This window comes from Ceratotherium simum, chromosome 10, assembly GCF_057802395.1.
Source record: "Ceratotherium simum simum isolate JZ-2026a chromosome 10, ASM5780239v1, whole genome shotgun sequence".
NCBI classification, from domain to species: domain Eukaryota; kingdom Metazoa; phylum Chordata; class Mammalia; order Perissodactyla; family Rhinocerotidae; genus Ceratotherium; species Ceratotherium simum.
In genome coordinates this window covers 49522326-49549175 of record NC_141909.1, presented here as the reverse complement: position 1 = coordinate 49549175, position 26850 = coordinate 49522326, and the positions used below count along the sequence as shown (strand labels likewise).

The 26850-nt window shown below is 32.5% G+C and overlaps 1 long non-coding RNA gene across 2 annotated transcripts in view; it reads left to right on the top strand.

The window, feature by feature from the left end:
* The window catches only part of LOC147916110 (uncharacterized), a 345132-nt gene that overhangs the window by 230768 nt on the left and 87514 nt on the right, over positions 1–26850 (top strand). Inside the window, exon 4 of one of the 2 annotated variants that reach the window (XR_015553353.1) lies at positions 9357–9460. The exons of the other annotated variant lie outside the window; for it this stretch is intronic. This is a non-coding gene — a long non-coding RNA (uncharacterized LOC147916110). Of the gene's footprint in view, positions 1–9356; positions 9461–26850 lie in introns of those variants that run through there. 2 annotated transcript variants of the gene reach the window in all.

Genomic DNA, 26850 nt, shown 5'->3' with positions numbered 1-26850 from the left:
CCTTAACTGTGAATATATACAGCCGCTTTGTTCATAATTGCTAAAACCTGGAAACAACTATAACATCCTTCAATAAGAAACTGATAAATAGACTTTGTCTCATTCATACAATGAAATACTATTCAGTGATAAACAGGAAAAAAAAAGATATTTATGCTGATCTCACAACAACATGGATGAATTTTAATGCCTTTCGTTAAATCTCACTTAATCCAATAGGCTACTTACATGGTTCCATTCATACGATATTCTGGAAAAGGGAAATTTACAGAGATGGAAAACAGCTCAGCAGTTGCCAGTGCTTAGTAAACAGGGGAGGGCCTGATGATAAAGGAAATGCACAGGGGAAATTTTAGAGTGAGGGAACTAGGGAGTGTTCTGTATATGAATGCATACTTCTATTCATTTATTAAAATCTGTAGAACTGTACAGAGAGTGAACTTTTCTGTATGTGAATTGTTTAAAAAAATTCAGCCAGAATTTTAGTGAATCACCAGATGGAATGCAGACTGTGACAAATGAATTAACTTTATTACACATGTATGACACATCTCCTCTGAAGGAGGTAGAGTTAAAAAGGAACTGATTTATGTAACTTTGGAAGATGGTAATACGACTGAAAACTGTAAAGGTAAAGAAAAAGGAAATGTACATAAACACTGCAATTTGGTTGATAAATTTGTTTCTCCTAAGGGATATAGGTTAACAATTCTGAAACTGCTTTACATACATATATACTGGCATTGAACAAATAAGTATATTTTGAGATATATCCAAGCCTCTTATGTAAAATCCCAAATTCTCCCAAGCTCACAGTACTGTGCCGGGCAAATATAAGTCTTTGTGTGCCATTATATAAAACAGATTCGATATCACTACTGTAGATAATATATAGAAAAATCAACTTTTTCAAAGGTTTAATAGAAGATAATTCAAAATGTGTTCTACTCTATAGACAATGTAATAAAATAATTTAACTAAGTCAAAAATTATTATATTTACCAGAAAATATTTATTATATCTTATATTTTTGGCAATTCATGTATGAAGAAAATAGTTTATTAAATATCTAAACTAGTTCCCCAATATTTTATTGTCTTCCTCTTTCTTACTTAATGAAAACAATATGATATTCTGAAACTGTTTTAGTCTATATACATACATATTTCTCTTTTGAAATATCATAGGAGCAGATTGTTCTTAGTTAAGAAAAGATACCTTTTAATTGTACTTTTTTCTAAGATTTCAAATCGTCTTTTTCTACCTGTCTATACAATAGGAGTCTATAGATTACTCATCCACATGCAAGTTAATTTTCCCAATTCTGTGTGTTTAAATGGATGAAATGGGAAAGTAAAACAATAGTTATGGTGAATGTGTTAAAATATATGACTAAATATTATGATAATTTTATGCATTTTAGGAAGGTATTAAATATTATTTACAATGGAAGAATTTCACCGAAGTCGTATTTTTCAACAGTTCATATCATTTGTAATGTGGGCATACACACACACATGCCTCATTGTCTTTTAGCAAATGAAGAATGTAGAATACGTAGGCTAACTTTGTAAGGTATTTATCAAAATTAGTTTGTAAGAACTGGCCATAATAGAAAGGAAACTTATCATATCGGTTCTATTTCTATTCAGAATATGAAACACTTTGGAATAAAATATTGAGAAGTTGCTAATTTTAACTAAAATTTCTCCAGTATTTTGTTTTTTATTAAGGCCATCATTATTAAACAGAGCCTGCTTTCTACGGATATTTAAAAATATTTTCTGTTATTAATAATAGATAAATTCAGAAATGGCATTGTTTCTTCTGTAGTCTAGTCTGTATCACAGATTTTTAAATGGTTAACATTTTACAGAATTTTCTAAATGCATGGCTAATTTGAAAATACTCTAAAAAATTAGCAGTGTTTAAAACCTAACTTTAGTTTTTCTTCTTTTTTTGATACTTAAGTATGTTGCATATTGTTTAAATTAAGGTGACATTGCATAGATTAATTGTTGGGGGGTTATCTCCTAACAAAGAGATCGTTGTACAGATTGCTTTTGTTCCTTCATAGCCCATTTTCATTCTGAGAGTGGAGATACTGTTCTGATGCAGCAGGGTGAGCAGCTCCCTTTGGTTAATTATCAGACATCTGCTTTTTAATTATGTACCACATAAATTGTTAACAGTGAAATCTAAGAAACTTATTCATGGTCTGGTTTAATAATGTGTGCTGAGAAGTACCCAGTGATTTTAAAATGCATATAAAGAATCATATTTCTTGAAAATGGATATTCTGAAATAACATTGTCGTAAATATACATACAATAGACACATTACTGACAGATATGCAACAAAAGTCAATAATTAATCATATCATATTACTTCTCATTGTAAGTAAAATTTTCAAGATGTTATTTAATTATCTAATAAAATATATGTATATTTGTACATATGTCATTTTACTTAAATAGGATCTGTCATGATTACATACGTTACTTCCTTTAATTTTAACACAGTGACACCACAAATCCATGGTAAAATAAAATAAAATCCATAGTATTTTTCAAAATATTAGATAACTGTTGAACAACTAAATGGAAATGATGAAAGAAGGGATATTGCCTTACTTCGTTTCTTAAGCAGTGTTTAAGAATTATTATTATCATTATCATTATTATTACTCCTCTTGTTTCCTCTAATATTCTCTATTAAGTCATCACTTTATATCTCTTAGGTCATCTTATAAAGAAATAGAAAATTTGCATTTAGGCATATCAAACACTGGTAATATACTGTCCTTAGTCCCAATCTGGACTCTTTAGGTCCACTATATAAAATGTGACTTTTAACGTGGGAGCAGGGATGATTTCCATATAAATCCATGATCTCTCTCAAGGTTTGAAATATCTCTCTATACTCAGACTAAGATTTAGATATTCATATATCAGCATTTCTGTTTCACAGGCATTGATAAAAATATCAATAATGTGAAGTAATCAACTTCCTCCCTCATGTGCCTACAGAAGAAACTGAAATGTCTTTGTTGGATACATAATTCTCCCCAAACTGATTCCATCATCTGCACTAATACTGAATGCCTTTATTCATTTTAGTCCACCATTGCTCCGCATCCCTCTCTCACACACTACCAACTCAAACCTACCCTGTGGTTCAGCTCCACTGTGGTATTTTTGTTTTCAGTGGACACCACAAACTCTCATTTCATCATGATCTTGTTCATGTTGCTCCAAAAAAATGAAGTATTCTTTCCTTCTCACCATCCCATCTCCATGACTTATTCTTTAAATCCCATCTTAATTTCACTCCCTTATTGACAATGTCCCTTCAAGTAAATGAAGATTTAATATCTTCCTTTTCTTCTCTTCTTCAACACTTATGAGTTTATATAACTTATTCAGAATTGTTATTAATAATTTACAATTATTATTTCCAATTGTCATTGGCCAGAAATAGTCACATGGTCTTGCCTAATTGTGAAGGGATGAGAAGTGCATTCTTCCATGTTGCCCAGAAGGAGAGGAAAACCAGATATTGGTGAGCACTGGAAGTTTCTACTATACCTGTGACATCATATACTCATTGAAACAAATCAGAACATTTAATGAGTTGGAATTTTTATACTAAATAAAAATGACAGTGTGAAAATACTTTGTAATCTGAAATGGCGAGCTTCTCATGTGAGGATTTCAAGTCTAGGCAGGATGTCTGTCACTGATACTATAGGTGAGAAGTCTGAATAAATGACCTTATATGTTTCTTCCAAATTAATGATAATCACTAATTAATTTCAAAACAAAGAAGAATATAAAGAATACTCCACATGTTAACCTGATCAATTATATTTAGAAATTACTTCTGAGAGGAAATTATACTTTCTCATTAAAACTCCATAATTGATTTTCCTGTAGGATTCTCCCTTTGCAGCCCTGTTGTGTCAGAGGAAAAAAATACCCCAAGTTCAGTGTTTTCCTGGGCCACTGTTTCATTTACTTTAATTTATTGAACCAACAGTTTAAAATTGCTTTGTATTTTATGTGAAAAAAAATATCTCTTTAGATGCAGTACAGAGTCTAAGCCGTATGTTTATCCCGATTAGAATTTTAAACTTGCTAACGTGTGTGAGATATGAGGAAAGGTTTTGTTACAGGAGTGAAAAATAGGTAGAGTAGAATGAAGTAGGGAGATGGAGTCAAAACTTACCAAGGAACCTTTTTGTATTGGAGAATAACCACTTTAAAATTCTTTATTGATAATCTATTGATGTTAGTGGACAATACTTGAAATCTAGAGGGCAGGACATTAGTTCAAATGGATGGACCACATTTAACTCTACCCAAAGTGTCTTGGACATGGTAAAAGGACTGCCCAGAACCAATGTCAGAGGAGAGGTGTTATTGGAAGGGCAATTTGTAGATTTCTATCAGGCGTCTCATCCTAAGCTCAAACTAGAGGAAAATAATGCATGCTTGGTTATGTAATACAAGAGTCTAGTAACTTGAAAAGCCTATAAACTCAATGATAATGAGCTCTAGATATATTTGCTCAATTGCTAGTATAATTCAGCAAACATGCCAGTGCAATTTTCAATAAATGACTCTGAATAGAGTGATTTACGCAAATGCATTACAATTTTTACAAATCCATTTTCTTCCATGAGCAAATTCTATTTTGATAAAAATAGACCCATTTTTACTTATTAAGTATGAATTCCTATAAAGAAACTAAAGAAGGTAGAAATTGTTTTGCTTGTTCTTTGGCAAAATCAATGAAGAAAAGAATTTCTAATTAGCACATTTATTACTAAACTTTTTGCCAAAATAGGCATTCTTAGATGAATTAAACTTTCCTTAAATTACATATTACCAGTTAAACTTTTACTCTAAATATACATAAACTGTTTTAAGTTTCAATATATTTTTTGAGATAAAGCTATATATCAAAACGGTCTCTTATATTATTAAGCTTCCTTAAGCTATAAAGTAACAGCATATTCTAGATATCAATGTCTATGTCAGAATGGATAATAAGTACATCCTGCTCTTATTTTTCTTTTCCATCCCATCACCATGTCAAATCTCCTCTTCTTCCCACTTCCGCTACACACTAACACATCCAAGCTCACTTATGTAGACCTCCTGTTTGCTGTCAACACACTGTCCAAGAATAAGATTAAAATATTCCATCTCTCTTTTACCTACAAACCCCACACAAGCAAAAAGGCAAAGCATTACAAGTACAAAAAAATAAATATTGTTAAAAATTGAAGCTTAAAGATATCGTATAATTTGTTCAAATTCCCATGGTTAGTAAGTTACGATGCCTCTCTCTTTGCTCTTTGAAAAGTGAACTGTTTTATGTGATTGCACTTTTTATGCTTAGGTGTAAATCATTCCTGAATATTGAATACCTTTGATTATACCTCCAGGTTGCAATAAGAGGTAACTTCAGTAAAGAATATTTTAATGGATTTAATATGATTTTATATTTTTCAGAATATTTTGACTTCCATAATATTTTTTCAAAACAGTAATTTCAAAATTACCATTAAACGAAGAAAACAATAATCATATAGGCTGTGTTATGTATAAGGAAATTGACGTACAGAAAAATAAATAAATCACTCAAAATTAATCTGCTGTCTGTTACCCATGACAACTGATCCACAATCAGTATTTATCCCACTAGACAACACTGGCTTCTCTGCAGCTGCATGACTATTTTAAATAAGGAAGTGGCTTTATTGTCAAAAGAAAAAAAATGTGAATATGTTGGGAGGGTTTTAACTGTTTCTTATATGCCCAGCAACGTAGAACAGATTGTTAAATACTTCATTTTGATCTTAGAAATTACCTCATATATTGTGTTGTTTTATTTATTTTATAAATTAAGGAATGGATTCTTAAGAAAAAATGAGAAGTCTATGGCACACACAAAATTATGAACCTGGAATTTCAGTCCAGATTAGTCTAACCACAAGGTAGTGCTATTTTCAGTACGGCGCTAATTGGAGATCAAAAATGACTAGATTGCATTGTACAAGGATAAGAGTAAAATTCTCAAAACTTTGGGGAAAAGCACATATACTGGATATTTAGGAATAAATTTTTTATGTAATGTAATTATGTTTAGTAATTTTCATTGAGAACACTCTATCCAGACCTAGTGGCAGTTTTCTCTTTCCCAACGCTGCTGTTCTAATCTCATCACTCTAGTTTGAGTGTATTTCTTATTCATAAACAGGGCTTTTTTCCAGATTTATTGAGATACAATTGACATATAACATTGTGTGAGTTTAGGGTGTACAATGTGTAAATTTGGCACATGTATATATTGCGAAATGTTTACCACAAAAAGATTAGTCGACACATCTTTCATTTCACATAATTACTATTTTGTTGTTGTTATGATAAGAGTATTTAAGATCTACTCTAATAGCAACTTTCAAGTAAATAGTACAGTAAGGTTAACTATAGTCACCATGCTATACATTAAATCCCCAGTTTATTCATCTTATAACTGAAAGTGCGGATCCTTTGACAAACCTCTCCCCATTTCCTCCACTCCCCAGCCTCTGGTAACCATCAATCTACTCTGTTTCTATGAGTTCGATGTTCAGAAAAAGGACTTTAGATATGATACTATAAATTGAGCTCGGAGTACAGTGAAAACCCCTTATATTGAAAAACTCATTTGATACAAACTTTATTATGAATAGGGGACTATGGGCTTGCATTTTCTATTTCAGAATGTATTTAGCACCTAACTTCTACTAGATGGAAATTGAGTATACTGTGTACCTGGTTATACTTTCATTGCTTTATACGTCAGAATTCTTTATAAAAGTGGTCTCAAGGAGAAGAGTGCAATACGCTTGGCTTGACTTCAATCTGTGGCAATCAATTTTCTTTAGCCTTCCCAAAGTAGACTCTGACTACACAGTGGCAGAAGGAAAATGTGTTTTAGTATTGGTTTGTTACCAGCAATTCAGCCATATGTAATGGAGAGCATGTATGGTATACAGTAAAATCATATGGGACAACATGCAGATGTTATATTAGATAAGGTGCAGTCATTGTTTAATTTATCTTTCATTTACCTTTTTCTGTTGATGTCTAAACATTTATTTTTTACAAACAATATTGTAATAACCAATCTCATATGTCTCATTGTGTCTCATTGTGCATGTGTACAAGAGTTTATCTATTGTACACACCTAAAAGAAGCTTTGTAATAACATATGTCTGAATATAGAAATTTGTTGTACGTTCTATAATTTTCTAGATAGTCGAAATAACATAATACAAGGGAAAGTGACATGTATCAGATTTGGAGTGATGGAGCCCAGTCAATTTTTCCTGAGATGCTATTCATGTTGTGAAGTAGTTCAGTGTTTGTCATTTTTCCTCTTCATTACATATGGCCCATTTACAGTTGACAGCATCACATTCATTGCTGTTCACAGTTCAGTGACAGATATTAGCTGTCATTTGTGTAAGAAACTTTTGCTTGATCATCAATCTTCAGAGTCATACAGATATGGAAATGATAACTAAGTCAATAAATAAATAGTGCAAAATAACAAATGACAATACAGGACTTTGGCTTTATTGTTTGTAAAATAATTTGATTATAAAGTTCTTGTTAGATTAAATATGGCCACAAAATCTTTGGTACTACTCTCATTAAGAAGTGAAGCCTATTTCCCCCTTCTCTCCTCTGACCTTGCAACTTCTTCTGCAGCAGCAATGACAAGGTAATGAGGCTTCTGAGACTCATTCCCAGAAGACCTTGTAGCTTCTGCTCTCACATTCTTGGAACCTGAGACCACCAGGCTATGCAGAAGGCTGGGATGAAAGATCATGTGGAGAGAAGCCCAGCCACCTTACCAAATCCAGTCATCCTAGCCCAGTCACCAGACAACCTCAGGTACATGAGTAAGCTCAGGCAAGATCAGCAGAAGAACCATTCAAGCAACCCACAGAATCAAAAGAAATAATAAATCATTGTTTTAAGCCACTAAATCTTGGGGTAGTTTGCTATATGGCCATAGGTAACTAAAATCCTTCCTCTTGGTATTATAGAAATCAAAGATAATGTTCATCTGGTAATTCCACACATATGTGTCCAGTCTTTTCGCTAAAAATTAACTCTATATCTGGGTTTATTTTTCTGTAATCCATAGCCTCCTTCCTACAATTACTGACCAGTTTTCAAAGAATTTTATTACTTGTATTAATCATAAACATTAATGGTCATTATTATATAAATAATACTTATGAAGAACAGTAATTTCATGCATTTTACCTTTTAATCTATAAATTATAAATCTTCTCGATTTAAAAAAATCATTAATTTGTATTGCTTAATATATATTCAGATTAAATCATTCAAATATGGTCTTATGTATATATATCTTATCTTCGTTTTCTTAATCAGAATTTAGTTCCATTCTGGAACAATTAAACCACATGCGGATGTCACATTGGAGCATTGTTGTCACCACACACAATCCTTGCCTTTTTCTTGCTGGCCTTAGATATGACTCACTTTATATGATGCTTTTCTAACAGACATAAAAATCCCAATTGGTGACTAGAAATTTAAGTCCCTTTGATGTAGCCAATCTGTTAGACTTAGTATATTCTGCAAATGGCATCCATGGAAGCTGACATTTCAGTACACTGCAATATGCATAAGTGAACAAGGCACTCCTGGGTTTATGATAGTAGAAATTCCACTTGTGGCTCAGTTTTGGAAATCAAAATTGCAAAGTAATTATAACCCAGCTCAGGCATTTTCACATTGTCTCTTCAGACCAGATCTCAGTTTATTCAAGAGGCACTATACCAAAGATCTATCGCTTCTAAGCTAATGAAATAGGGGAATGTTCTTTTTTTTGATCTGATGAGTCAAAATCCAATGCTCCCTGGGAAAATTGTTTGGTTATTAAATGTTTCTTGTTTTTGTAATTCATCCAAGTGGTTTAAAACCTTGCAGCAGTGGAATAGCTCTGTGGCTTGAAGCAAGAGCAATCTCCACCTGGGATTCTCAGGCTCAGCAAAAGTCCAGATTTGGCACAACTGTTTGCAGCGATGGGATTAGAAATGTCATCTAAGCCTGTCGTTGGCCGCTGCTTATGTGAAGTCTCAGAGACTGGAGTGGATCATGCTTATAACAATTATAATAACTGCTGTTGAGTTACTCTTTACCATTTAATAGGAAAATAAACTAAGATTTAAATAACTTATCAAATGTTACATTGCTTAAAAGCCAGTAATATAAAATTTACCTCAAGTCCACCGACTCCAAAACTATTCTTTTTCCCACAGGGCCTGATTTAGGCAAGAGTGTACACTGAATTCCTGGCTCAGGTGAGGCCACCAGTTTTGCTCTGCAGATGGGGAAAGCCACGGGCTGTGCTCTCTGTTCAAGTGCCACTGTAAGTGGGCTGTTGGATGGGCTATGCAGCTTCCCAAAGCTCTAGTCAGGTTCCCTGATCAGACAGGCTGGAGACCTTCCAATGCAGTCTGTCTTGGTCTCTGTGGTGCAGGGGGATGCTTCAGCCTCAACCCTGTATTCTAAGATTCTCTCAATGGTGTCTCGTTCTTGAATAATTGTTAGCTGTTCTTCTTGCGGGGGAGCAAAGTCAGGAACAACCTGTGTTACCATCCTGGTGACGTCACTCCTCCCACTATATTTCGATACTTCTGACATAATTTCTTTAAAGTGTGACATATTTATCTGAGCTATTTTGGGAGAAAAGATATATTGTAATCATACTTGCAGCTCCATTATCCTGTAAATGCATATTTATAGGCATTCTCACACTAGCCCTGAAATACTGAAAAATTAAAATTTTAAAAATTCTTAAACGATCTATTTTCTCGTACATATGCCCCATACACAAACATACTGTGAGATGCTACTTCAATATTTGATAACCATTCATTTTGATTTTAGAGATGTGTAACAGATTTTTATTCTGCACATTTAGTTAATAGCTACACAAAGTAAATCACTCTGGCAGACAGAACCCTGGGGCAAGGAGAGTGAAAGTTTTTCCTTACTTGTAAACCTCCCCTGTAGTCCCCAGAGAAGATTGTAAAACAAGACCCAGCATTTCAAATACTTAAAATTTCTTGAATCAAAGTAGATACAAAAACCTTATTATTATAATTCAATGCTCATGGGCCCTTAATAAAACATGTAATTGAAAATATATTTTAAATTAGATGTGAAGTTTACAAACTTGTTAAAAGTGGTTTAACATTTAATAACTTCAAAAATATTTCTCAGTAAAACTTGCAAATTATTTGTTTCAAAATGCATCACTCATCCTGGTAATAATTCAGTTGCATAAAGAAGGCTGAAGTGCAAGTTTCTTTGCTAAATCCTACATCCTGTGAAGGGAGCTATTTGCAAAGAACATCACGTCACTCCAGAATAAAAAGACATTTAAAGCTACTCCATAAATATTAGGTACAAAGTTTAAGTACATTTTGATACTCAGTGTAAGATTTAATGACACTGACCCTGACATTTAATATAGAAGAGACTATTGTGTGTTTTTTGTGGAGCAAATCTGAATCACTTTTCCAGACATCTTTTTAATAATTACATATACATATAAAATGGGTAAATTAATTGCATTTATAGTTCAAAAAATCCTCATGGAAAGAATTAGTTTTTGGAAGACTTATCTTCTCACAGACAGTCCAAAATAGTCAGCTTGCCAAATTACCTCTTCAGTTCCTTTGCCAGAATGGGAATGATGTTTGCCTCTAGAGGTAGAGTCTCAAGATCCTTACCTGAGTTCATTCCCTCATTCCCTCTGCAGATCCGACAGTCACTTCTAGAGTTAGAAGGGCTAGAATTAAGGAGTCCACTCTTCCCAGTTTTGCTGACGAAGAGCTTAAGCTTGGAGCCTTCTGTTTTAACCCCAGAGTGAATTCAGTGCACTCTAATAGTGGAGCTTTAGCTTAGCCCCCAACAGGAATTTTTTTCCTATTCTATGCTTTAGTCCATGACCTGGCAATCTGCCTGGCATTTCATTCACTCTCGGGCTATGCCTTGGCTTGGCTTGCCTATTTTTGACCAGGAATTGGTCAAAATTCCTGGTTCCCTCCTTGGACCCCAGTCTCGTAGAATTATTCAGCAAACTGATAGATATTCTTAATTCCAATCATTGAAACTATTCTGTTCCTTATTTTCTTGTCCTATATTTTTCTTCTGTGCTCTGATAACTTCTATAAATATAGATTTGCCCCAGTAGGTTGTATTAAACCACCTTTGACTCTCATAAACTGACTGATTATTATACACAGATATTATAAATATAGTACCGTTATATACAGATATATATAATGATATTACATACATCATATAGTACATATATACATGTATATGTATATTACTATATATGAAGCATGCACACATGCAGTACATGTGTTTATAGCAATGACTAACAATAATTGAAGTTATTTTTGCTATGTGTCATGCAATATTCTGAGCAATTTTCATATGTTAATTCATAACGCAAGTATTATTTCACACATTTTGCATATGAAGAAAGTAAGAAACAAAAGCACATGACATTTAAATCACCCTCTTAATTTCACTCGGGTAGTAAATGACAGAATAGAAATCCAACCCACATAAATTGGACTTTCCAAAAGAAATATTTTTTTATACATACATAAATTCTAAGAAAAATTCAGAATCCTTGAAACCATACATTAGGAGTTGGTCTCCTATGGGCTTGTCCTAGGAGAGAAGATTTTGCCTTTGTTCGCAAGGTTCCCTGAGACTTTCTCAAGGGAGTACAGTTTCTTGCTCTCATCACATCAAATTTTTCCTGCAATCAGACCTTAGCCAGTGAGTTGGAAGAGAAGACTGCTATAGGCAGCACTGAGGATTGCCTCTAGCCTGGCTGTAAGTCTTCTCAGAAACGGGACTACATTAAACACTTCACATATCCTCTACCTTCCAGGGAAGGCTTGGGACTGGGTGGTAATTCATGGGAGACAGTTTGCTGCTTAACTCCCAGTGTCCACTGAGGTTGAGCAATCTCCTTAGGTATATAATGATGTGAGATTAAGAACAGCCAAGAGTAATTGTGGTTCTAGAAACAATTTTTCTCTAATATGACTCTATTTGGAAAATAACCTAAGTAATTGTATACTTTATTATAATTGTAATTATATAAATACTATATATTATATATTATAATTATATATATATGTTTACAATAGTGTGTGATGACCATATTCCCACGTTATAATTTGTTTTCAGTGTATTTATGATAATTTTAGAATTATTTTATCTAAAATTTTGAACAAAAATATACTTCTTTCAAACTTATAACATATATGACATATAGAGTGACAAATATGAATATGCAACATTAAGAAAATCATATATATAATTAATATCTTAATAGGTATCACATAGATATTCATTCTAAATTTTTGAAATTGGAGGTCTGGATCTTAAATATTTAATTTTTTATTGTGGTTGGAGCTGCAGTTTTGGTACCAATTCAGCATGAGAACAGAGTACCATAATCATGAGGCATGTATTTCTTTAAGATGATGCCTTCAGGATATATGTGTGTGTGTATTATACAGACTTATTTATTTATATTTATGTATTTATTTATAAAGATATATTATACGTATTATATATTAATATATTTATATATAATAAATTTTAATTTAACACCATAAATGTACTTTTATGCAAAGTTTATTTTGAAATATCTAGCACTGCGTATTTGTATGATTACTCTACTCTACTTTTAACTATCTTAATATTATTTAACTATTCTTACATATTGACATTATTTTTATTGTATCAGCCAAAAACTCCTTCCAATACCTTATTCTCAACTTTTAATTTATCACCTACTTTGAAAAAGAATTATATTTCTTCTTTTTCTCATGTAGGACAAAAGACTATGTTTTTCATTCTGAAATAACAGTGTTATTTTTTCTTATTTCCTTTTTCTTTCATGTTTTCCTTTGGCAAAATACTGAATGACTATTAACTAATCCTGAACACTGATAACTATCCAGTATCATTCCAGCTAAAGTAAAACTCTTTCCTCCTGTTTTGACATGCTCCTATTGAGTATTCTTATAAAATTTGATTTTATGGTTCTCTTATTTTCTTGCAAGTTAATTTTGTAAATAAAACTTTTGAAGCAATTGCAACAACTCCTACTTCATATATACCTATAAATATAAATATTATTTATTTTGTATATTATAATCAAATTATCACTTATATGAATTTTTAAAAACTTTTTATTAAATATTTACTGAAATACTATAGAGCATTTAGGGCAGCAAATTCTTTCTATGAATAAATGCCCATTAATAGTTTGAGAGAATTTTTTTCTCCAGAAAACTTCAAGATAATTTCCTTTTTGTGATGCAATACACAGTATTCAAACTTTTATTTATTACATTGTAAATCTGAACTCCTAGTGTTACATAGTGAAACCTTAACATTATGAAAAGCATAAGGAATAATAATTTCATTAGTCAGAGAGATTCAACCTTTAGAATGAATATATCATATATATATATTTATATACATTTTTTTTTAAGGGGCCAGAGTAGCCCACAAGAGAGGTACAAATACCATTGGCCCAAGAGGCAATGATGTAATATAAGGAGAAGTATACACTAGGGGCAATAAAATATGTTATAAAGTATATGTAGGATTTCACTTCATAACCAATATAAAATTAGGGAAAGGAGGTGTCTTACTAAGACATGATACCTTAGAAAGGCAGTTTGTATTTGGAGAAGTAGGAAGAATGTATGTCGGTGAAGGTGGAAAGAGAGTAAATTTTCAAAAGATGATCTAAGGGAGGGGGCCAATGATGATACTTCATCCTGGTGCCAACTAGATGCCTGGTCAGACAGTTCTGTCCAAGGGGTCAACATAAATCCTCTGTCAGATTTACGTTTGAAAAGAATAGATGAAGTGTTGAGTAGGGTTAAGTGGGAGAGTGGGTAGAAGAAATTATAACAGAAAATTCCACTAGAATTACTGTAATAATTTTTTTGTAAGTAATGGGAAATGATATAAGAAATATTTAGTACTTAAAACCAATAGATAGTAATGTTTTGTTCCATATGTTTGTGTGTACACCTGTACCTGAGGAAGGGAGGGTCAAACAAGATATAAGAGTCATGGCACCCAAAGAAGGCTAGAGGTATGTAAGCCTGAGATATGTGGTTTGATTACGGAAACCTAGACTAAACCTAGACCCAATCTGTTCCTACCACAACACACCTCTTGAAGCTGCTGAAAAGAAGATATGATCAGTAATTGCACTGATACTCTTAGCCATTTTCTAAGTCTGTTTTGCATTCTCTTGAGTTATGGATTTTAATTGACACTGTGAAAGAAACACTTAAACCAGATTAGTTTTTACACTTTTGGCACAATATTGTTCAAGTATTTCCTAGGCCTTAGTTTCTAGTTCCTGGCTGATAAATGAGTTATTTCCTATGGATTTTTAAGATAATTAATACAAACGATTTAACTTTATAAAATATGTGTTATGATTTAACATGAAATAAATTACGTTGCTTAATGAGGGTTATCTTTTTCCATGTATTTTATCATAAGCTTATAATAAGAATTTTTTAATCTTTCTATTAGACTTATCACTGCAATATGTTTAATTATTTCAGAAATTTCACCTAAAATTTCAGAAATTTAATGTGGGACTCTATGAATAGTAAAGGTTGGTTCTAATCTTTGATTTGATAAAGTAATTTCACATATAAAAAGAAATTGTCAAGACTACATGATATTTATTGCTTAGTTTTAGTTCTCATTCTTTAATACTTAAATAATTTTTTTCATTATTCTCTACACATGTTTATTCAATCTAAGTTTGAATTATCTAATGACTCTGCATCATTACATTCTGGGACGATATGCTGTATCTTTGAAGAAATTTGTTGAAAAGAATAATCTCTCTGATATTTCCAAGGCTGGTTCCAAACTCAGTCTCTTAAAATGTACATTTAAAATAGCACTTCCTAAAAAATCCTTCCAGTACTACTTGATCCGCTGTATGTCCTCTTAATATTTTCTATAACTGTCCATTTTATTGATAGCACATATCTCAAACATAGTAATTTATTTTTTTCAAATTAGTTGCTTGTCTGACTCCCTCTGATAAGCTTCATTGAGGCTAAGACTATGTCTGTTTTCTTCCATGTTGTATTCTCAGCATCTAACAAAAAAAACATAGAAGGTAGTCAATAAATACTTGCCGAGTAAGTGCAAAGCAAGTCTCCTTCCAGATGACTGTTCTTCAAATACTCGGAAACTCTCTTATTTCTTGATTTTTTCTTTCTTCTCCAGGCTAATCATCCCCAAACTTTCTTATATGACTTAGTTTTCTGAACCTTCTTCATCCTAATTGCTTCTTGAACATGTTCCAGGATGTCTAAATGCCTTTTAAGTTGTGATTCCCAGAAGCAAATGCAATTGATTTCATCAGTCTTTGTGTTTTTCCAGTCAATGCATCAAAATGTTAGCACTTCAGTATTATTGAACTAACACCTCAAGCTCATTTCAAATATTTTGAGACTGTTAAGTCTCATATCCCTATGCTTCTCTCTACCTGATTTCTGTAGAAACTAATACTCAAATATAATATTCTGGGACATTCATTCAAATTTTCTGCCTAATTTTCAAAAGAGGGGTGGTTTTTAATTGTTTTCTAAAAAGATCTAATACTATGCTTCAAGAACACATCATAGCATGGTGGTTAATATACATGATGGATACCTTAGATACTATATCTCCAAACCAACCAGAGCACAACTTTAAAAAAAAAAATCTGTTTTATGTAAGGTTTCATTTGGATAAATAAAATCATCTCACTACTAACAAATAAAGGAAACTAGTGTGTTGCAAAATTCTTCCTTGTATTTTACTTTATTTTGCTTTGATATAAGTGGTAATAGGTGTGTGCGTGGGGGGGAGGGGTTGGTCTTGATAAGTTCATATATAAAACTTCTTGTGCATGTCCAGATATGTGAACTATGTAAAATACTTTCCCTTTACTTTCATTGTAAACAAATGGAAATCACCCTCATGAAATGAAAACATCTGCAATGCACTATTTTACGTCCATTGTTGAGAGTGTCTAAGATACAATACATGAAGGTTGTGTTTGTTATTGTGGTGCTTTCATGTTTTCTCTCTGCCATTTACTGATATTTATCCAAAACTCTTGAACAATAAGATGATGTGGGCACAGTGTTAGCACTAGTGATACACTTTAAAGCTGGCAATGTATTTAAACTGTATTTAGATCAATTCTTCCAAAATCCAAACCTTTATTTTAAGATACTCAAGAGCCACTTCAACCCATAGCCACTCAATACTTTCTTACTTTCAAGATATTGTGCTATAAAATCACTCGGGGATAAATAACTAAAGACTATAGAGCAATTAACCATATTAGACCAATGTAACTGTTTTGAAGTGTCATTTTGCAATGTTTGTTTTCATTATAATGCAGTCCTTTTCCTTCTTTTTTTATTTAAACTGAAAAATAATAACAAAAAACTCATGTATGGTAAAAACAAAACAAAACAAAAAACTAGATTTGTAAATTGGTGTTTAGTGATTCTTAACAAGATCACTGAGTGAACTAAAAAAATTCATGTTCTAGTTGCTGTATTGCCTTGTGAAAGACAAGGTAAATGTGTTCTCTATTGATTATAACATCAGAAATGTGTAGACTAGAGCAGTTTCTAGAAGAGACCAGAATGTTATGTAATCATGCTCCATAGGAAAAGTGGAAGAAATGATACAAACCCACAGGTCAATTTAAATGACTACTTATTATCACTCCTTCATCCACAAAAACTCACGTTTATTTATTGGTCATTTGCTGTGGGCTTCATAAACAAATATTTTGGTTTGTGAAATTTTGCTTATTTTTCTTCCTTGCAGGACAAGAAAATTTAGACTGAACAATATTCATCTGTGAATAAACAGATTTATAATTGTATTGCTCAATGAACGTCTAGCTCCACCATGAATCAGTGTACAGATATTTGATGCTCCTCAAATTTCTTCTAGTAGTGTTCATGCTGTCCTCAGGATTTGCCTCATAGAGTTCCATAAACTGTGCTTTTGACTCGACATCTACCCATTTATTGTTCTGCTTTGGGTTTCTATGCTGATATCTGCTGCTCTGCTTAATCTGCTTCCATTGCTGCAAAGTCATCAAGGCACTAAGCAAGCACCAAGAAAAAGTCCGTATTTTAGTTTTTTCTCTATTTCAAAAGAATGTTTGTCTGTTTCACTGCTCATTACCTTTGTTGGTTTGATGAACCAGTCCAGTGTATTCTACAAGTCATCCTCAGTGAAGAAAGTGTCATTCACTTTTTCCTACAATCTAGCAAATAGGCAACAAGATATCCTTTCTTAATTTTCCATATAGTTTTCTAAAAGATCATTGAAATAGCTTTAATTTTTACTTGTTCTTCATAATAGTTGCTCTTTTCTTAGACTCTGAAATGAGGACCGTCTGAGTGACAAATTCTCCTTTTTAGATTATGTCTCTACTTTGACCCTTTTAAGCTGTTTTTTGATCCAACTCAGGCATTTCCACTTCCTCTACACTTAAGACGATTTGTTTTTCAAGAAGTTCCTACTTATAAGATATGGCTATACTGGATGTAATCAGACATATTTGAATATCAAAGGTGATCATTTCTTAGCTGCTTACTTTGGATCTTCAGGCCATTAGAAAATTGGTAACACACGTACATAAGTCACGAGTATCCTTACAGTCATAGCATTGCTTGATCTATGTAGAAAATTGTACATTTTTCTAATAACAAATGCTTTTTCTATATACATTCCTTTCACTTCTAGGTAAACATTCCAAAATGATCCAATGTTTCCTAAATTTTATTGTTTCAAATTGTCATAGATTTTTGAAACTTTTGTTTAAAAGCTTTTCTCACGCTAGGTCAGGAGCCGTACTCTATATTACTTTATACCTTGATAGTGACTGGCACATAATAAGACCTTAAACTTTTTTTTAATTTTATTTTTGAAATAAGGTTAGATTTAGAGAAAAGGTGCAAAGATTGTACAGAACGTTCTTATATGCCCTTTACCAGATTTCCCTAAAGCTGGCATCTTACATAAAAATGCTACATTTATCAAAACTAAAAGAATAAATAACATTGGTACAATACTATTAAATAAACTACAGACTTTATTCAGATCTCATCAGTTTTGTTACTAACTTCCTTTTTTTGTTCCAAGATCCAATTCAGGATATCACGTAGCATTTAGGAGTCATCCAATGTGCGACCAGTCCACAGAGTTTCCTTATCTTTAAGGACCTTAAAATTTGAAGAGCACAGGCCAGGAAGACTGGCTGGTCAAAATTTTCTCTTTATAACTATCTTCTCAGTATAATTGTGATATGCTTTAGTGTGGATTCTTCATGTTTCTTGTGCTCGATGTTGGTTGATATTCTTGAATCTGTGACTTGATCATTTTAGAGAATTTGTAAAATTTACAGCCATTATTTATCCAAATATTTTTCTGTACCCTCCCTGTTGCTTTTGGGACTTAAATATAGGTATATTAGGTCATTTGAAGTTGTTCCAGAGTACATTTGTTTTCCATTGATTTTTGTTAATTCTCATTTCTCTCTGTGTTTTGTTTTTTGTTAGTTTTATTTCTGTGACTTCAGTTTACTAATTACTTCTTTAGCAATGCCTACTTGACCACAAATCCCATTCAGGGTATCTTTTACCTCACACATTATAGCTTTATGTCAGTAAGTTTTATATGTCTTCTTCATATCTTCCATGTCTCTACTTAAATTTTGAACATTTAAATATTAAATTGTAATTCTAACATCTATGTCAATTCTCTGTCAGTTTCTGTTGATTGATTTTTTTCTCCTCGTTGTGGGTCTTATTTCCCTGCTCCTACGCATGCCTGGTAAATTTTTATTAGATGCCAGATATTGTAATTGAAACTTATTGAACAAAGATTCTTTTTGCATTTCTGTAGAGATTGTTGAATTTTGTCTTATGATGTTAATTTACTTGGAAACCGTTTGATATTTTACAGTCTTGCTTTTGAGATTTACTAGGCAAGACTGGAAAAATATTTACCATAGGAAAAATTATTTACCATATCTGAGACATGACTCTTTTTTATGCTCAGCCCAATGCTTCGTGAATATTGTTTTCCATTCTGACTGGTGACAACAGGCATCTGTCCCTTTCTGCCAGGCGTCGTTAACTCTAATCCTTTAGGATTGTTCTTCTCAGCATTAGGCAGTTTTCTTAAATCCTTGTGGTGATCAAAATTCAGCTGAATACTTGATAGGAACCTTCTGCAAATTTCTGGTGTCCTCTCTCTGTGCAGCTCCCTCCTCTCAGCAGCTCTGTCCTGTGAACTCTACTTGCCTTTATCTCCCTTGACTCTCAGTGTTATCTCCTCAACTCAGGAAGTCAGTAAGTCCAAATGGATCCCTTCTCCCTGTGCTACAGCTTGGACACTCCTTCAGGGAAGTTCATGGCTGCAATTATAGGACTCACCTTATTGTTTCCCATGTCTCAGAGTTGTTGCCAATATTAGCCTGATAGTCATTGTTTTGTAAACTATTTTCTCATCTATTGTGTCTATTTTTGTGTTGTATCAGGCAGGGGATTATGTGTGTGTGAGGAAGATCGGCCCTGAGCTAACATCTGCCAATCTTCCTCTTTTTTTTTTTTTTTTTTTTGCTGAGGAAGACTGGCTGTGGGCTAACATCCATGTCCATCTTCTTCCACTTTATATGGGACGCCGCCACAGCATGGCTTGCCAAGCGGTGTGTCGGTCCGCGCCTGGGATCTGAACCGGCGAACCCTGGGCCGTCACAGCTGAGCTTGTGCACTTAACCGCTTGTGCCACCGGGCCGGCCCCTCAGGCAGGGGATTAAATTTGGTCTTTATTACTTCAGCTTGACCAGAAATATAAGTCTAAAATTACTTTTGATTTAAAAAAGCCTTAACGCTAAAATATTCGTCTATGGAATAATATTAATTTATGAAATTATATATAAATATATGGAATAATATATTAATATATGATAAATAATATAGTATAATGTATTGCACTATATTATTTTAATAATAATCTTAATATACTACCATATTCAATTTACCAAATTGTCAATGTTTTTCTAGTTAACAGATTTTGTGTGCTATTTATAACATACGTTGTACCACAAAACCAAAAATATATTCATTTGTCTTTTCCACTAAAATTTTAGAGTTTTATTTTTGACATTCTCATCCTTGATATAATGACTTTTCATAAATAATTTTATTAAAACCCTTCAATGTTATTTAAATTTTATTAAATATATTCCCATTTTTCTTGAGTATAGCTTGAGTCTGTCATTTATTTAAAGTAAAAATAAATATTGAAGTTGAAAACATATTTATTGTTACATGCATCCTTTAGTTTATAAATTTATACACACTTCAAACTGAAATTTTCTTCGATGAAAGTAAAAAAGAGAAATGAGAGACAGAAAAACAAGAAGTTATATATTCCAATTTCTTTTTCTGTTGAGAAAATTGAGACCTGCTGAAGATAAATAATTTAGCAAAATTCATACACAAGGTCGTTGGTAGAACTTAGAACCATCTCTCTTTCTCCATGCTACTACCTCTTTCTTCTCTTGTTTTTTTTTTTCACTGAGGAAGATTCACACCCTGAGCTAACATCTGTGCCAATCTTCCTCTATTTTTTAGTCTGTTGGCTGCCAGCAGAGCATGGCCACTAACAGAGCGGTGTAGGTCCGTACCTGGGAAGCGAACCCGGCCCACCAAAGTGGGGCACGCTGAACTTAACAACTAGGCCACCGGGGCTGGCCCTACCTCCTTCTAATATATATCATCCATCGAACTTTTAAAAATTGTTTTTGGATCCTTATTCCCTTAATATCAGGGTAAAAGTTCTATAAAAGAAGAGCCTAGAAGTAATCATTATACAATAGTATAATAGGAGAAAATTGTAAAGCAGAAAGAATGAAATGTTATTCCATTCTTACTTTACTAAGAAAAGATGTAGGACTTTGAACAAAGCTGATTTCTTAATTTTATTTTACTGACCCAAATATTATGGCTGCATGCAAAGGCAGACATTTTCTTTATTGAAAGAAGAAAGAGAAAGATCATTCTTATCAAGACAGATAGATAAATGGATGATAGATCTTGCAAACACTAATATTAAAAATTGTATTAATTTTGAATATATTTATGATTCTTCTACATTATGCCAGCTTTAAGAAACCCTAGAAAATGATACATTTGAACTGTTAGATAAGAGATTAATTCAGACACACCATCTCCTTATAAATCTCAGAGGATTTATAAAGTAATAAGTGTAAATGTTGATGAAAATTCTTAGTTTACTGAAATTATTAGAAGATTATTTTAGTGATAAAAGAATCACAATGTTTTATAAAATCTTGAAAGTCAAGGGCTAATTGAAAATAACACAAAACAAAACCCAATGGTTAAGTTCAATTACCAAATCCACACTTTTATACATATGTATGTGCATATAATAGCAGCTGATATAGTAATTATGCTAGTTACTATTTTTAATACTGTCTTCAAAGTGCCATGATATATCTTAATAAACTTTGCTCTATAATTGTATAGAGAAAATAATTTAAAATCAATAAAGTTGGCTACATATCTACATAAAAAGAAAATAAGGAATTAAAATTATTACAAAAGCCATTTACTATTTATCCATTACTAATTTGTTCATATATATATGTGTGTATATATATAGTTTAGGTGGTATATATTTACATGATTAAAGTAAGACAGATGTTTCTCCAAGTACAGTTAATAATACATACAGAAGGTAACAATATTTAAAAATGTAAGAAATAATTAATAGAAATATAAAATTTATTAGAAATGATTATAATTGAGATATAGAAATAATATAGTCAAATATAATGATATTAATATGGAAATAATAAGAAAACTACCTTGAAAATCCTATAGTATGTGTTTAAAAAGACAAAGTTAAAAAATTCTTTATCACCAAAATAGTCTACCATTAAATTAAAAAATTAAAGGGGAAAAAATCCTAATATGGATAACATCTCTATATTCTACTCTTCTTATGGATAATACATCAAGTTGTATCATAATAAAAAATCATCAAAATACTAAATTTCCTATGTCCAGGGGAAAATTGTTCTCCTGTTTATTTTGTTTAACAATATGAGTTCCCTAGTAATATAAGCAGACTTGAACTGTAATCCCAAGTTTAAAATTGTGAGTACAATTTAAGTTCTCTGAGCTGGTTTCTTTTTTTTTTTTTTTAATACCAATAAATAATAAAAGTATTTATTAGATGCTACAGTTGTGTTATCAGTTTTATAAATATTTCCACCAGCATTTAATTTGAGTGGAAACAAGAAAGACTAACAGCAATATAAATTTCAATTATATATATAAAATGGCCACTTAAAAAATTGGTCTTTTTTTTTTGAAAATTGAACTTCTGTTTTATTATTTTTTTTATTTTTTATTTTTTAATTTTTTGTTTATTGCAGTAACATTAGTTTATAACATTGTATAAATTTCAGGTGTACATCATTATACTTCTATTTCTGCATAGATTACATCATGTTCACCACCCAAATACTAATTACAACCCATCACCACACACATGTGCCAAATTATCCCTTTCACCCTCCTCCCTCCCCCCTTCCCCTCTGGTAACCACCAATCCAATCTCTGTCTCTATGTGTTTGTTTATTGTTGTTTCTTAATATATAAAGTTAATGAGACTGGAGATACCATACATATAGCAAATAGATTCTCAATGAATGATATCTATGCATTTTTTTCAACAAATATTTATTGAATACCTTCATATCAAAAACCATTTTGGATGCTTGGGATTCACACACACACACATAACTTCGCTAAACTTGAATGAGATGCATGAACTAGTGCTTAATATAATTATGTTCTATTGTCTAAGACAGACCAGGGCAAAACCTATACCAGCCCCTCAGCATTGTTTATAGAAATATACTGATAGATGTCCTCATCTACTGTCTGTTATGTTATCTTGATATCTACTCTTGAGCCTGGTCATGCAGCCTAATTTTGTCTCTGTGACCAGAAGTCACAGTATGAAAGATCCTTCCTGGGACAAGACTGGTAGTCTCCTGATTCCTAGGTGTCTTGCACATATATTTGTGTTCACAATCTATAGCCAAGTCACAATCTGCACCACTGAGAAAGGGCTCTAAGACTGCTCCTCTTAGCCTTGGTCCTCTCTGATGTTGCCTAAGAGGACTCTTTCTCCTGCTGCACCATATCCTTCATCTTTATTAAAGCCTGACGTGAGTGTACACTTTGCAGTTTCATGAATCATTTAAATTATCTGACCTTGTGTAACTGCTGCACTTCTAAAATTTCATTTCTCAATGTGACTACCTGCATGCTAGTACATACTCTAATCTTAATTACCAGCCAATTATTAAAAACTTGATATATGATAGGGCATAGTGCTCTGCTCTACTCTTGGCTATTTGCTGACGTATACTAAGCTTAAAATAAACCTGCTAAATTCCCATGCCCTCCAAATTTACTGAGATTTTGATTGTAATTATTTTGAACCTATAGATCAAATTGGGGAGATTTACTATCTTTACAATTGTTTTTCTTCTGATCTATAAATATTCTACATCTTTCTATTTATTTACATTCTTTAAAGTCTCATTAAATTTTATTTATTGTCTCCACAAAGGTCTTAGACATGTTTCCTTTTATTTACACTTACTACATATTTTTGCTTTGGAAAATATTGTCATTTAAAGTTTATTTCCAGATTATCTCTTTTTGGAATATAGAAATGTACTAGACTTCTGCTTATTGATTTTTTAAATCCAACAAATTTGATACATTATTCTTTTTTCTTTTTAAAGATTTTATTTATTTATTTTTTCCCCCCAAAGCCCCAGTAGATAGTTGTATGTCATAGCTGCACGTCCTTCTAGTTGCTGTATGTGGGACGCGGCCTCAGCATGGCTGGAGAAGCGGTGCGTCGGTGAGCGCCTGGGATCCGAACCCGGGCCGCCAGCAGCGGAGCGCGCGCACTTAACTGCTAAGCCACGGGGCCAGCCCTGATACATTATTCAATTAAATTAAAATTAACTTCAATTCTATATTACTAGACTATAATATTATAGATGGAATATTTTGTTTATTTTTATATGTACTCTAAAACTGTCTATACATAATTTCATCTACTTTTTTCCTATAAATTTCTGGTCTTTTTTTTTATTTCCTCTTTTCCTTTCTTCACTGCATTGAACAGAAACTGAATATAATATTGTAAAGATAATCTTTAATAATAGGAATTATGCTCAGTTTTTCCTTACATCAAACTGTAGGTTTTTTCAGTCTCATTAACTGTGTTTATATATTTAATAAAATTATGCTTTTCAAATTAACAAAGCTTCCTCCTCTTTCTGGTATTGCTTCTTTGTCATGACTGAATGTTGGATGTTATCAAATAATTCATCTGAACCTATAGAGATAATCATACTGTTTTTTATTGTTGTTGTACCTTTAAATCTGTTAACCTGGTGAATCACACTGAAAGATTATGTAATAAGTCAATTGATATTTTCTAATGCTAAAACTAAGGTTCATTCCTGGGAATTTTATGACTTGGTCATGATGCATTATTCTTTTTTACATTGCTACATTCAGGTTGCCATAATTTCTTTACAGATTTTACATCTATATCTATGATAGAAAATGGCTTAAATTTTTTCTTTGAATATTATTCATTCATGTTATTGTATCATAGTTATTTTTTCAATTTTTTCTTCAAATTTTAGTATATTCTGAAATTGTGTAATTTAAGCTAATTCTTCAAAGCAATATTTTTATGTCTGTTAACTACCATGTTCTTAACTTATTACAATATACTAATTTCTAACGGTTGTATTACTTTTCACTTTTTAATTTTAATTTGTCTATTTTAGTTTGTTCTTTCTTGTGTAAACTTTAATTAAATATAATACATATAATCATTTTACATTCTGTATCTAATAATTCTGTTACTGATGTTAATACTGATATAATTCTTCTTTCTATTAGTTTCATTTTTTTAATAGTATCTTATTTCTTTGCACATTTGGGTTTTTTTGGTGAGGAAGATTGGCCCTGAGCTAATATCTGTTGCCAGTTTTCCTCTTTTTTTGCTTGAGGAAGACTGTCCCTGGGCTAACACCTGTGCCAATCTTCCTCTATTTTGTACGTGGGATGCCACCACAGCAGCATAGCTTGATGTGTGGTGCGTATGTCCACGGCCAGGATCCAAACCTGCAAACCCCGGGGTGCTGAAGTGGAGGGCACAAACTTAACCACTACACCACGGGGCTGGCCCCTGCACATAGTTTGTATGTGTGTGTGTTGGGGGGGGGCGGTTTGTACCATGAGCTTACATTCACCATCTCCTCGAGTCCAGAATCACTCCACTTTAACATCTTTCTTGAGGTGTCTTTGTGTGACCAGTGTAGTGTGAACTTGCATAAATTTCCGTGATTGCTCACTTGAATTTCTTGAGAATCTCAAGAGTGATTGCAACCCACTAGCTAAAATCTATACCAAGGTTCCAAACAGCCAAAGTGCCAGGGGAATTATGTCTTGGTCAACTGTATACCAAATTTGTAGTCCTTTATGAACCCATCTATCTGGGAGAAAGTTCTCCAATTAGATTCTCTACTTATTTGTCTCTTTATTTCTCTCTTTTATTTTCATTATTTCTTGTACCTCATAAGGAATGAAAACTGAAGTTCATGTCCAATCTCAATATCAGCATATGAATTTAGCCTGAAATCCAGATACATGTCATACACCTAAAACATGTACTCGACTAGCCTTTACTTAGTCTTTTGTCCTGAACAATCCTTATTTCTAGCTAGTCCATTGGTGCATTTAAGTCTTCAAAAAAACCATTTTATACAGAATTTTTCACTTTTTTAAAATTAGAAAGTCAATCAAGATATCTAATCAGATATATGACACAGTTCCAGAGAGTGCCTTTCATTTTGTAAGATATATGCATAGAGACATCTAAGATTTCAAACCATATAGCCTGCACAACCATTATTTTGCTGTCTGACCAGGCTCTCAATGTTATCAAACAAAGAAGGCTTGCAGGACTCCCCCCCCCCCAAAAATTAATACTTTTCTTTTCTGTATGCTTTTTTTTCTGATACTTCTTTTAATAATTCAAACTTGCAAACATATAAGACATTAACAGAGTAAATATTAGAAAAATGTCTTCTCCCACACTGTGTATAATAAAGGATACTACTAAAAGTACGTTAAGGGAACTTGAGAAAAATAGTATGTATTTTCTTTTTTCAATTAAATACTGCCAGTTTTATAGATAACAGGCCTGTATTTTATTAAGTGCTATGGTAAATATGCCAATACATAGCGTATATAGACTATAGAAATAAAATGATAGAGGATAGTCAAATTTAAAATGAGAAATAATGTAAAATAAAGTTTTGTAGGGGGCTGGCCCAGTTGCATAGTGGTTAGATCCGTGTGCTCTGCTTCGGTGGCCCAGAGTTCACAGATTCAAATCCCTGGCACAGACTGACACACCACTTATCAAGCCATGCTGTGGTGATGTCTCTTGTAAAGTGGAGGCAGGTTGGCAGTGGGTGTTAGCTCAGGGCTAATCTTC